General features: G+C 34.5%; 1 long non-coding RNA gene and 1 pseudogene across 2 annotated transcripts in view; one reads left to right on the top strand and one right to left on the bottom strand.

The window, feature by feature from the left end:
• Window positions 1-14,431, bottom strand: part of LOC119874216 — a 55,254-nt gene that overhangs the window by 30,563 nt on the left and 10,260 nt on the right. Inside the window, exon 1 of one of the 2 annotated variants that reach the window (XR_005368022.1) lies at window positions 11,148-11,309. The exons of the other annotated variant lie outside the window; for it this stretch is intronic. This is a non-coding gene — a long non-coding RNA (uncharacterized LOC119874216). Of the gene's footprint in view, window positions 1-11,147; window positions 11,310-14,431 lie in introns of those variants that run through there. 2 annotated transcript variants of the gene reach the window in all.
• On the top strand, window positions 2,506-3,080 carry LOC100684528 (annotated as a pseudogene).

Here is a 14,431-nt window from a genome sequence, read left to right as displayed (position 1 = left end):
TGAAAAGCTTTTGCACACCAAAGAAACAGTCAACAAAACTAAAAGGCAACTTACAGAATGGGAGAAGATATTTGCAAATGTCTTATCAGATAAAGGCTGGTATCCAAAGTCTATAAAGAACTTAACAGGGGATCCCTGGATGGCTCAGAAGTTTAGCCCCTGTCTTCAGCCCACGGCGTGATCCTGGGTCCCAGGATAGGGTCTCACATGGAGCTCCTGCATGGAGCCTGCTTCTTCCTCTGCCTGTGTCTCTCCCTCTGTGTCTCTCTCATGAATAAATACATGAAATCTTAAAAAAAAAAAAAAAAAAAAAAAACTTAACAAACTCAACACCCAAAGAATAAATAATTCAATCAAGAAATGAGCAGAAGACATGAATAGACATTTCCCCAAAGAAGACATACAGATAGCCAACAGACACATAAAAAAAAAAAAAAAATGCTCAATATCACTTGGCATCAGGAAAATACAAAGAAAACCACAATGAGATACTACCTTATACTGGTGAGAGTGGCTAAATTAACAAGTCAGGAAACTTGTTGGCAAGTTGGCAAGGGTGTGGAGAAAGGGGAATGCTCTTACACTGTTGGTGGGAATGGAAGCTAGTGCAGCCACTCTGGAAAACAGAGTGGAGGTTCCTCAAGGATTTGAAAATAGAGCTACCCTCCAACCTAGCAACTGCACTACTGGGTATTTACCACAAAGATACAAAGTGGTGATCTGAACCCCAACGTTTATAGCAGCAATGTCCACAAGAGTCAAACTATGATAAAAGCCCAGATGTCTATCAACAGATGAATGGATAAAGAAAATGAAATACAACTCAGCCAACAAAAAAAGCAATCTGCATTTGCAATGATGTGGCTGGAACTAGAGAGTATTATGCTGAGTGAAATAAGTGAATCAGATTAAGATAATTATCAAATGATCCCACCAATATGTGGAATCTAAGAAACAAAACAGAGGATCATAGGGGAAGGGAGGGGAAAAGTACTTCAAAACAAAATCAGAGAGGGAGACAAACCATAAGAGACTCTTAATAATAGGAAACAAACTAAGGGTTGCTGAATAGGGGAGGGATGGGGTAACTGGGCGATGGACATTAAGGAGGGCACGTGATATAATGAGCATTGGATATTATATAAGACTGATTAATCACTGAACTCTACATCTGAAACTAATAATACATAATATGTTAATTAGCTACATTTAAATTTAAAAATATGTAACATTTTTATGTCAGATTGATTAGCAAAGTTAACAGTATCTGATTGCTCTAGTGTGCACAAGCAGTACAGCTAGTCCTTATCTTAATCATGAGACTATGTCCTAACTCATCAAGAAAAGTCTTTTGTTTATAAATGTTGTCACCTGTGGACAGTTAGTTTAGTTGATTAGAGCACAGCTCCAATGAAACCAAGGTTAAGAATCCCTTCTTTTATGATTATTAACCAGATAGCTTCTCTTAGTTCTAAGACATAAGAATCATAGCCATGGTCTCAAATTTATACAGTGGTTCAAAACAAGGAATAGGTAAACACTTAAACATTTTTACTATTGCCTTCATTTAAGTAAATATGTTAGTTTTAACTATGAACTATTTCAAAAATATAGAAAAGTACAGATAATACAGTTGACCCTTGAAACATGCAGGGATTAAGAGTAGCAACCCCTGCACAGTCAAAAATCCATGTATAACTTTTTATTCCCCCAAAGCTTAATTACTTTAGCCTACTTCTGACCAGAAGCCTTATGGATAACATAAATAGATAATTAACACATATTTTGCATGCATATGTATTATATACTGTATCTTACAATAAAGTAAGCTAGAGAAAAGAAATGTTATTAAAATCATAAGGAAGATAAAATACACACTTTTAGTGCTGTACTTTATTTATTGAAAAAAATCTGCATAAAGGTGGACCCACACAGTTCAAAACTGTGCTGTTCAAGGGTCAACTGTTTAACAAAACAAAATCACCCTTCCCTCCAATTTAACAAATGTTGATATTTGGCAATATTTGCCTCAGATATTTATAAATAAAATGTAGCAGATACAAATAAATAAAGATACAAATAAGGTGTTAGACATACCATTCCTTAACTCCCTAGGATAATTACAAATACTGACATGTACCCTTCCGGTCTATTTTTTTTTTATTTTAAGTATTCTATTAAATCCTGTTTAATTTATTCACCTCCTTATTCTTGAACAATTACATTGCTTCCATTTTTTTCTAATACAACAAGGCTGCACTGACACTTTTGAGAATGCCTCTTCATTTGAGAATTGAACCACAATATGTAACTTAAAAGTAGAATTGCTATCTTGTAGTGTATAAACATTATCAAGACCATAGACCTTATTAACATTCTCTCCAAAGTAAATGCACCAAACACAGCCATTGCAGTACATTGAGCTCCACAGAGACAGTGCCAGGGCAAATGAGAGCTAGATAGGTACTGGGTGACTCTGTGCCTCCCGGAGAAAAATAATTAAACATGTGCAGAGGAGATCCGAAGAAGCTTAGAGGCAAAATGTCATTATGTGCATTCTTTGTGCAAACTTGCCAGGAGGGAAACAAGCACCCAGATGCTTCCGTCAATTTCTCAGAGTTTTCTAAGAAATGCTCAGAGAGGTGGGAAACCATGTCTGCTAAAGAGAAAGGAAAATTTGAAGATATGGCAAAGGTGAACAAGAAGAGAAAGAGAAAACTTAAATCCTTCCTAAAGGGGAAACAAAAAAGTTGTTCAAGGATCCCAGTGTACCGAGGCCTCCTTCAGCCTTTTACTTGTTTTGTTCTGAGCATCACCCAAAAATCAGAGAACACCTTGGCCTATCCATTGGTGATATTGCAAAGAAATTGGGAAAGATGTGGAATAACACTGCTGCAGATGATAAGCAGCCTTATAAAAAGGCTGCTCAGCTGAAGGAAAAATATGAAAAGCATATTGTCGCATATCGAGCTAAAGGAAAGCTTGATGTGATAAAAAAAAAAAGGGAGCTGTCAACACTGAAAAAAAGCAAGAAGAAGGAAGAGGAGGAAGATGAGGAAAATGAAGATGATGATGAATAAGTTGGTTCTAGTAGTTTTTTTTTTAATCTATAAAGCAAGAAAAAAAATTGAAATGTAAAAAAAAAACAAAATAGCTTCACCAATGTATCCTAAGACCAACAGTTTTTGTTTTGTTTTTAATTTTTATTTATTTATGATAGTCACAGAGAGAGAGAGAGAGGCAGAGACACAGACAGAGGGAGAAGCAGGCTCCATGCACCGGGAGCCCGACGTGGGATTCGATCCCGGGTCTCCAGGATCGCGCCCTGGGCCAAAGGCAGGCGCCAAACCGCTGAGCCACCCAGGGATCCCAAGACCAACAGTTTTTGAAAATTCTTATGTTCTGGTATTATTGCCAAAATATCATATGATCAGAGTCCTTAAATTTTAGCAATCTACTTGTTATGAAATGTCCCATTTTCTTTTAAATTTCATCACCCTTAATGATCAGTGAGACTTTGCAACTTTTTATATATCTATTGGTCTTAAAATTTTCTTCTGTTAATTGACTCCACATCCTTCATCACTCTCTATTGAAGTATTTCCCTTTTATTGGTTTTAGGGTTTTACTTAACATCTATTTTGTTTATCAATATTTTATTGGTGGTTGCTTGGATTACAAATCTTTTCATCCAGTATGGGGCTTATTTTTTTTTTATTTTATGGGCTTTTTTGTACAGATCTTTTTTATTTTAAGTAGCTAAAGTTATCAATCTTTTTAAGCTTTGTGCTTCTAAATCTCGTGGAAGAGTTCTTTTCCAAACTTCCAATATCATAGTTATTTTTGTTACTTTTTTTTACATTTTTCACTTTGTCTTTGTTTTTAATCCATTTAGGATTTATTTTTGTGTATGGTGGGAGGCAGGCTTACAAATTAATTTTTCCCATATGAATAGTCAATTGTCTCACCATCATCTATTATATTATCTTTCAGCAATGACTTGAAAGCCACTGCTCCCATACGTTAATTTTTCATTTACACACATGGCTGTTTCTAGGCTCTCTGTTCTTTTTACACTGATATATTTGTGTATCCTTCTGCCAATACAACACGTTTTAATTACTGTATCTTTATAATAATTCTTAATAAATGAGATCGTAAGTTAATTCTCTTTAATCTTCTTCAATGTTTTCCTTTAGTTATTCTTGACCCTATATTCATCCATATAAATGTTTGAAACAACTTCACAAGTTCTGAGAAAATTTAAGATTTAAGTTGAACTAGCTTTGCTTTAGTAGATTATTTTGGCAAGAATCAAAATCTTAAAAAATTGAGACTTCCTGTCCAAAACCATGGTATTATTCTCCATTTATTTAGATCTTCATATATATATTTTTCTATTATATTTTATAAATTTTTCTATAAAAGTCCTATGTATATAATGTTAAATTTAATCTCACATATTTTATAGTTTTGTGGCTAAAAGAATAGAGTTTGTGTGTTTGTTTGTTTGTTTTAATTTTAAGCAGCCTCCACACCCAGTGTAGAGCCCAATGTAGGGCTTGAATTTCAACCCTGAGATCAAGACTTGAGCCAAAATTAAGAGTCAGATGTTTAGCTGACTGAACCATCCAGGCACCCTACAGGAAGTTTTGAAATTACATTTCTGAACCAGTTGAATCTGATGTATTCAAATACTACTAATTTTTAGATGCAATTTTGTAAACAACATCCTTGATAAATTCTTCAATTACTTCTAATAATTTAAAAGTAAATTCTTTTAAATTTCATATGTGTATAATCATATCTGTGACACTGGCAATTTGGTTTCCTATATTTCCATTCCCATACCTCTTATTTATTTTCCATGTCATATTGAGCTAGCTAGGACTTCCAATACAATGCTAAATACAAATGGTAAGAACAAGCATCTTAAATTAATTTCTGACTTTAAGAGAGTGCTTCTAATTCATTCATCATTAAATGTGAAGTTCACATTAACTTTTACATAGACATCCTTTTTTATTCTTTTTTAATATTTGTTAACCTGAAATGAACATATTTTTTTTCTCTGTTGATATGTTAACATGGTAAATTACATGTGATTTTATAAAGTTAAACCATCTCTGTAATCCTAGAATAAACCTTACTGGTATTTATTCAATTCTGAAAAGTTCTCAGCTAGTCTCTATTCAAATATTGCCTCTTCTCCCATTCTTTCTATTTTATCTTTCTGGAAGTACATAAAATATGTACATTTATAGATGATATATTTATAGATACATAGAAATATATGTAGATATAGATGACTTAGAAAGAAAAAGAAAGAGAATTCCTCTTAGGTGTATGTTGGATCACATAATTAGATTGCATCTATTCTATTGTAATTTCTTTTTAGTATTTCATTTCCTATCTCTTTGCTACATCCTAGACAATTTCCTCAGGGCTACCTTTAAAGTGTTTGACTGTCTCTTAATCAGAACCTAACCAGATATTTGATCCACTCACTTAAGTCTTAATTAATGACTACATTTTGTAATTTCTAAACATTTTTTTCAATCTGCATATCATATTCTTTTTTCATAGAGGCCTACTATTTCTTTGTGGTTTTTAATACTTCTTTTAATACTTTGGGGGTTTTTTGTTTTTTTTTATTTTTTTAATATTTTGTTTATTTTAATCACTTTCAGATTATTTATTCACCTCATACTCTTGGGATGCTTATTTTTCTGCTTATTGTTCTATGTTAATATATCATTCAGGGTCTACTCTGGAGCCAAAAACCATATCAGTAATTTGAATTGAGAATTTAATATTAATAATTATTAATTAGTAAAGGCAGTTAACAGTAATACAAGATAATAGAAGACTCTAAGAATACACAAATAGCAAGTATAGAGAAGAGCTATTACCTCTAAAGTTGAGGGTAAGTACCTAAGGAAGAAGCAACTTTGGGAAAGGATCCCAACCACCCGTACTCCCACCCCTTCAAAGCTGAGATTCACACCTCGGCCTTGGAGAGGGTGTAATTAGAGCCTACTGGGTGGCAGACATTTCTGGTATACCATTGGTTAGAACTCTTTCACAGGAAGTTGTCCACTGAGATTCCAGCAAAATTTGCTGGGATACCATGGGCCAAAGCTGGTCTAATGGAAGCTGCCTGCTAGAGTATGGGCAGGTCTATGATGGTAATATAGAAAACTTCATATTAGGGTGCCAGAAAAACTCATTGGAGGGTAAATTCTACTCGGTCTTCCACATACCACTAATAGGTGGGCCTTAGGAGGGAAAAAAGGGCCCAAAACTGGGAAGAAAAGCTTCATCCTCTATTATGCCTTGCAGGACCCCCCCAGCACCCTCTATCAACAAAACCTATCATTGCATTAGCTGGCAAAAGGTCCAGTTCCATTATCAAAAATCACGACAAGAGGTAGATTTGGGTCTGAGAATCAATAAGTTCACAACTGGCTGCCTTCATCAAGTTTATTAACTCCTAATTTAATATAAACCCTATACCAATTCTATGAAATCAGTACTAGCCTCATTTAACAGGAAAGAAAACTAAGGTTTACAGAGATTTCTACAGACATCTAGAAAGTAATCAAAATAAGACTCTAATAATTTGATTCTAGAACCCTCTCTTAACCCACTGCACACTCTGCCTTCAGGTTCACCTGAGTAATGTCATTTAGGAAACTGTTATGGTTGTCCTGGACTGGGCTGAAAAGGCAGCCATGAAAATGACTAGGAGAGACATTTCAGAACAAGATTTGACACTTCGGGGATCCCTGGGTGGCGCAGCAGTTTGGCGCCTGCCTTTGGCCCAGGGCGCGATCCTGGAGACTCGGGATCGAATCCCACGTCGGGCTCCCGGTGCATGGAGCCTGCTTCTCCCTCTGCCTGTGTCTCTGCCTCTCTCTCTCTCTCTCTCTCTCTGTGTGATGACTATCATAAATAAATAAAATTAAAAAAAAAAAGATTTGACACTTCGTAGATCAATTAAATATAATAGTTACCCCAGGATAATCTCAACTTCAAATGTTCTATCCTATGACCCATAAGGGCATTTTCATTTTACAGAAATAAGTTCAGAAAATAAGGCCCTTCTAAACCTAAGATATAGATAAAAGTCAAAAACAAATCCTAAGAGTAGCATAGAACAAACTCTAGCATTCATCTAATATGATTTTACATAAGATTTAGAGCCAATAATTAAGTTTATATGGAACATTAACACAGATACACATACACATACATGTATACGCCTTCCAGCACAATATTCTTAGGTCTCAGTTTGTTTTTACATATGCCATAAATATTAACTGAAACAGGAAATGTGCACAACATTATATAAATGTGGACTCTTGTTCAAGTTGTTCTTTGCTTAGCTTTACTCAGCCCGTTTTTGGCTTCTAGTGTCAAAAGATCAATATACAATAATAAAAGCATTTGAGAGGATGTCTTATTAGAGTTTGTTTATACTCTAGACATCCTCTCAATCACTTTTATTATTGTATATTGATCTTTTGACAGTAAAAGAAAGAACAAACTCAAGACATTACCTCTCCCAAGGTATCCACATCTTAATCCCCAGAATTTGTGAATATATTATGTTACATGGCAAGGGGGAATTAAGGTTCCAGATGGAATTAAGATTGTTAATCATCTACCTTGAGATGGGGAGATTATTCTGAACTATTCAGGCGAGCTCAATGTAATTACAAGGGTCCTTATAAGTAAAAGAGGGAGAGTCAGTCATAGTGTTACAATGTGAGAAAGACAAGTTCTCCCCTGGAGCCTCTAAAAAGGAACACGCCTTGCATATACCTTGATTTTAGTCTGAGACTCATTTTAAATTTCTGACCTCCAGATCTACAGATAATAAATATGTTGTTGTAGCCACTAACTTTGTAGTTATTTGTAATAGCAACCATAGGAAACTAACATATCCTGCCCCATCATCTGAATCAAAGGAAATTTTGGATTTAAAATCCTGAAATTGGGACACCTGGGTGGCTCAGTGGTTGCGTGCCTGCCTTCAGCCCAGGGTATGATCTTGGGGTCCTGAGATCCAGTCCCACATCAGGCTTCCTGCATGGAGTCTGCTTCTCCCTCTGCCTATGTCTCTGCCTCTCTCTGTGTGTCTCTCATGAATAAATAAATAGAATCTTTAAATAAATAAATAAATAAATAAATAAATAAATAAATAAATAAATAAAATCAATCCTGAAATCCCTGTTCAAATAATATTCAGAAGAATGAATTAATTAAGCTTTCTTATTGGACCATACATTCACAGTCTGCTCACATTCTAAGGCCTCCTCTTTGAATTTTCTTGTGTCTGTATGCAAATTGATCCCCAGGTCTAAACCCTACAACTTTACATTCAGAATTGCTATTTTAAGATAATAATGTCTTATTCACTCATTCAATTATTCAGTCAACAAACATTTATACCTCTAGCTGTACCTCAGATGCCAGTATCTAATTCATGCCCAACAGAAGTTTCAACTTAATATGTACAAAACCAAATTTCTCATTTTCCTACCCAATCGACAGCTTCCAGGGTCTTCTTCACTTCAGTTGATAGAAAGTCCATTCTTCTACTTGCTCAGGCCAAAATGCTTGGGGTCACTCTTGACTCCCCTCTTTCCCTCACACTTCCCATCCAATCTATCAGCACTGCCTACTGTGCATTCAAAATGTGTACACTACTCACTACGTCATGATCATCACCAATTCCCATCTATTCCCATCTCACTTGGGGTAACAGAAGTCCCACTCCTTCCTCTGCTGCCCACTGTCATTTCTATGATGCTCTGCAGTACTCACTCAATTCTAGGAACACCAGCCTCTTTCTTGTCCCTGGAACAAGTTACACTGCTGCCTCAGGGACACTGTCCCTGCTCCTTCTACATGACTCATTTCCTCAGTGAGGCCCTTCTTGCCCATATTATGTAAAAAAGTAACCCATTTACCCCTCAACCCTTGTCCTGCTATTTCATATGTGACTTAACCTGTTTTATTTTTCTCCATAGTACTCATCACTCCCTAATAGATTATATATTTCCTTGTTGATTGTCCAATTCCCCTCAACACTACTAAAAAATAAGCTCCACAAAAATAGAAACTATTTTTTCACTGCTTTACCCTTGGTACCTAGAATTGTACCACATAACAGGCACACACACAAATATTTTTTTAATAAATAAATGAATTGATCAATCCACCAATATTGAGCTTCTGCTATATAAATATAACTGTTTCAGGTCCTAGGGATATGAAGATGAATGAAACATAATATTTGATTGAGGAATTCACAGTCTAGAGAAGCACAGTTCAACAGAACTTTCTGTGATGATGCACTGTTCAATATGGCAGCCACTAGCAAATGTGGCTACTGAGCACTTGAAATGTGGCTACTGTGACTGAGGAAATGAATTTTTATTGTATTTTATTTTAATTACTTTAAACTTAAAAGGTCACATGTGCCTGGTGGCTACCATATCAGATAATACAGGTGTAGAAGAGATAGATATATTAACTTATAATACTGGTAAGAATGGAATGTAATTAGTGTTACAGTAGAGATGTGCAATAAAATGCTGTCTGAACTCAGAGAAGAGAGCCACGAATTCTGCCTGAGTTTAGTTCCGCCAATAGACACTCCAAGTGCACTTAGTGATTTTCTCTCATATTTGGCATTGTTGTAATTCTTATTTATTTATAATTATTTACTTGATGTCAATCTTCTTTACTAAGGTAGGAGAGCTAGAGCTGTGACCATCCTTAGCTACTGACAGAATTCTTTGCACATAGTAAGTAAACAATAAGTATTAGTTTTACTGACAAGATAGTTATGGGAGCAAGATGGTTATAGGAGCCTTCTTGAGGGGGTGACATTTGAGTTGGATCTTAAAGTATGAGTAGGAGTTCACTAGGCTAGAGCCAAAATAAAGTAGAAAGGATGGTAGGCAGGGAAAACAACATGTTCAAAGGCTGATAAACATAGGAGTTCCAGCACTTTCATTAGTGTAACAGGGAGTTCAGTGTAAAGATAGATGCATACGTAAAGACAGATGTACTCACTTCTTACAGCTTGACAGTTCAAGTTAACAATTTTGTAAGTAAGAAAATCCAAAATCCAGTATGAAATTAAGAGTTGGACAATTGTTTAGTAAACTGTTACAGACTTAGACTTCTTCAAATCTTTAGCCAATAACATCCCTGTAATAAGTATAGACTAAAAATTCTCTAACTTTAACTTTTTCATGATCTAGAATATTAAGATATTTCAGTTTATGAGGACCTTAGAGATTATTTAACTGAAGCCTTCCTTAGTCAGATGAGGAAATTAAGACTCAGTTAATTAATGCAGAGGTGGGACCATAATCCAGATGTTTTAGCTTCCAATCTGGAGTCATTACCAACACATGGCAATTACACAATTACATTTCATCTTCTCACTCTGACACAAAGCAAGATACTGGTCCCACAATATGTCCATTAATAATCTCTGATCACTTTTTTAAACATACAAGGAAAAGACTAAGTCATAAATTCTATGTATGAGAACTATCAGGGCTGCCCAATACAAACAAATAACCATTTTAAGTCTCAAGAAATAGTAACAAACTTCGAAAGAGTTATTTTAGGACTGCAGTGTGAAATGAATTACTATTTTTGCAAGCACAATAGGGTGAAAGTTCTGTGCAATATGTTAAAATGAAAATTGTACTACAAGTCTGGTTTCCCATCCTGCATCAGCCATTCTCTAGCTGGGTTACCTAGAACAACTTGTTCAACCCCTAGAGCCCTTATTTCTTAATTTCTAAAATGTAGGTGTTTGATTTCCAACATCCTTTCCAACTCTGGTTTTCATGTGATTTTGCTGAGTTGGAAAGAGAAAAAAAGCAGCAGAATAAATTCCCACTTGGACACAGTTTCATTTATGCTATTTCTCTGCAGACAAATCAACAATCTTAACAATATTTGATATCATTGATATTTCTGTCAATCTATAAATCTATCAGACTATACATAAGTCACATGCTCTAAAACAGGCACCAATATTACATCCTTTTCATTATTCTGCACTTGATATATGACCCAGAAATGCTGTTGACTCTGCTGTCCCAGAAACTTACCCACTAAGTACCAATACTCCAATGTTCAAGATTCATTCTGAGTTTTCTGGGAGCTTTCCTTTGCAAGATATGATGTCTTTATTACCAAGCTACCACCAATTGTTTACATTAAAAATATACTGACTTCCCCAGGTACAGGTTGAATAGAGGATATGCTTTGTTAATCTCTGTCTTATCTTCCTTTAACATCTCTGAAGGTCCTGGAAAACAACACTGCCTAATTTATAACAAATAAGAAAAAAGAATAGTTTATTGTTATAGAAGCAGTTTTGCCTTACTACATGATATGCGTATATGTGGGTCTCCAAACAGAATCACCCCAGTTTTACCTTTGTTTCTACCCCTGCAATAGGAAATTTATTTATTTTTCATTTCAGTTTCATCTTTCATGCACAAATAAGGTAAAATTTTTCCTTTGACTAATTTCTTTTAACACACATGATGTTGATCCCCACTTTCTTGAGCTCTCTTAGATATATACCTAAGCATTCACAGTGTGTCTCTTAGAATATGAGAATAATATCCTGCAAGCACAATTAAGAACAGATGGTTAAAAACTTTAAGGTAGTATTTGCATAAAAAGATCATCTTACTTCGACACTGTAGAGTTTTATATTACTTTTAATTGCTTTCCCTGAAAAGAATACCTCCTCCCTTAACCAAAAGATAACAAGAAGATTTCGCTTTTTTTTCTTTCTTTTTTTTTTTTTTTACTGAAAAGGAAACAATACCTAGCAAAGGCACTGTGGGGAAGAAAGTAACACATAAAGGAATATGATACACTTTAAATAAAGGTGTCACATCTGCTCAAATGTATGAGAAACTAACACTAAATCTGATAGATTTCAGCCATCTCATTTTCCCAGAACCAAGAACAAACCTGAAGTAATCCAAAAGCCTTTGCACTAATATAATGTGCTCATTTAAAAAAAAAAATTATCCCAAAGCTGAGTTAATTCATTGACTTATTCTCTTCTATAAATCATGGTAAATCAAGTTTGCTAGTTTGGTTATCTTAGGTTCCCACTGCATTTCCATCCTGTTCCAATTTACAGATAGAAAGTTGGATAACAGACTAGTAGCTTGTGAACAAACAAGGTGATAGAAACAAAGAGAAACTATTTAAAGTAGACATAAACACTAAAGGAGAAGTCAATCTTCAACTAGAAAAATCCAATAATCTGGAAGTCAATCTTCAACTAGAAAAATCCAACAATCTTGTTATTACAAAAGTGATTCATAAATTCAAAAAATACAAATGGCCCCTTCCTTAGAGACAGCCCTCAATGATCCCGTTTTGTTCCACACAGAAATCTGCCACCTGCCCCCCCCCCCCAAAAAAGAAATCTGCTACCCAGACCAGAGTTGATTAGAGTATAGCTGATAATGTGATGCAACCAAAAGTCAGCTGAGCAGTGAGCTTCAAGATGACCTGGTATGAAAAGATTTGCTAAAAACAAAGAAAGGTCCAGTAAGACTCTTAACATAAACAAAGTTCCAATCAGATTATATTTCTAATAATTTGATTTGAATAAATGAAGAAATATCAGGCTATTAGCCATAGGAAATGAGGCTTAAAAATGCTCTAAGATCCATGAGCAAACACAAGTAAACTGGAGTCATAAAGAAATCAAAGATATTAGGAAGCACAAACCAAACCAGTGAATAAAAGCTGTGTTGTTGATAAAACGGATAAAGGAGTGAAGCAATGATTTATAAGATGAGAAGAAATGAGATAGGGATTAAATAACAGAAGATAAATGGAGAATCTACCATCAGAATCCCTAAAACAACCTTAGATCCATTTCTAATCTTGTGCTATTTTCCCATCCTTGGATTTCTGTGACACTTTCTCTCATTTATTCTTCAAAAAGTCCTTAATCACTTAACATAGTCTAGAAATGTCTTCATTCCTTAAAATTGGAAATGCCTAATATGTCCTTTGTCGATAAACTCTGGGGATTTTATTTTTTCACTGATCTTTTAAAAATTCTTTACATATCAAGTCTATAAATAGATAATATATGTTTATCATTTGGCTTTTAATATAATAGTAGACAGGGGCCAGTTTTTTTGGGCGGTTACTATGTTCCATGCACCATAGAAACCACTTAAAAGGAATTATCTCATTGAGTCCTCAAAATGACCATATGATAATAAAAGTTTGACACTGAGAGTTTCACAAATTTGCTTAAAGTCATTGAGCTAATAAAAGGAAAGAAGAGTAGGAATAAAATTCAAGTAAGCTGCATCATTCTTCATTATTATTATCTTTTATTTTTACTTTTGTTAAAATAAACATAAAATTTACAATCTTAATCATTTTTAAGTGTACAATTTGGTGACATTAAGAACATTCACACTGTTGTGCAACCATCAGTACCATACATCTCCATAACTCTTCTATGTTACAAAACTGAAACTGTGCCCATTAAACAGTAACTCCCCATTCCCCTCATCCCCACCCAGCCCCTATCAACCATTCTATTTTCTGTGAATTTGACTACTCTGGCTATCTCATAATATATACAGTATTGTGCTTTTGTAACTGACTTATTTCACCTACATACATAATATTATCAGTGTTCATCCAATTGTAGCATGTGTCAGATTTTCCTTCCATTTTAAGGATAAATAATATTCCATAGTATACACCACACTTTGTTTATCTGTTCATCTGTCAGTGGATACTTGGATTGCTTCTACCCCTTGGATATTGTACATAATGCTGCTAAATATACATATATCTCTACAAGTCTTTGCTTTCAATTCTTTTGGATATATTCGAGAAGAAAAATTGTGAGATCATATGGTAATTATATTTTTAATTTTGGGAGGAACTGCCATACTGTTTTTCATAGCAGTTGCAACACTTTTAATATACAATTGGTTGTAGATCTACAATCTACAAAGGTTCTAATTTCTTTACATACTCACCAACATTTGTTATTTCACGTTCTTTTTTTTTTTTCATACAACAGCCATCCATTCTTTTAATTTATGTGTTTGGGGTGCATTTAAAATTCAGAAGTTTTAAATTTTTATGTAGATAAGTTATCAATCTTTAAGGCTTTAATATCTTACTTCAAAACTTTTCCCCATCCCAAGATTATTTAAATACCAATTTCTACTACATTGTTCAGACTTCTTCAACCCACCTGGGATTAATAACGTGAAATAGAAGCTAAACATTAATTCTTGGATCTTAATGATTATATAATTGTCTCAATGTCATTTTTAATAATCTATTCTTTCTCAACTGGTTTGAAATTCTACATCTATTA

This window comes from Canis lupus, chromosome 12 (assembly GCF_011100685.1).
Source record: "Canis lupus familiaris isolate Mischka breed German Shepherd chromosome 12, alternate assembly UU_Cfam_GSD_1.0, whole genome shotgun sequence".
NCBI lineage: Eukaryota > Metazoa > Chordata > Mammalia > Carnivora > Canidae > Canis > Canis lupus.
Note: the sequence above shows the minus strand (reverse complement) of the source record. Positions and strands in the feature narration are given on the sequence as shown.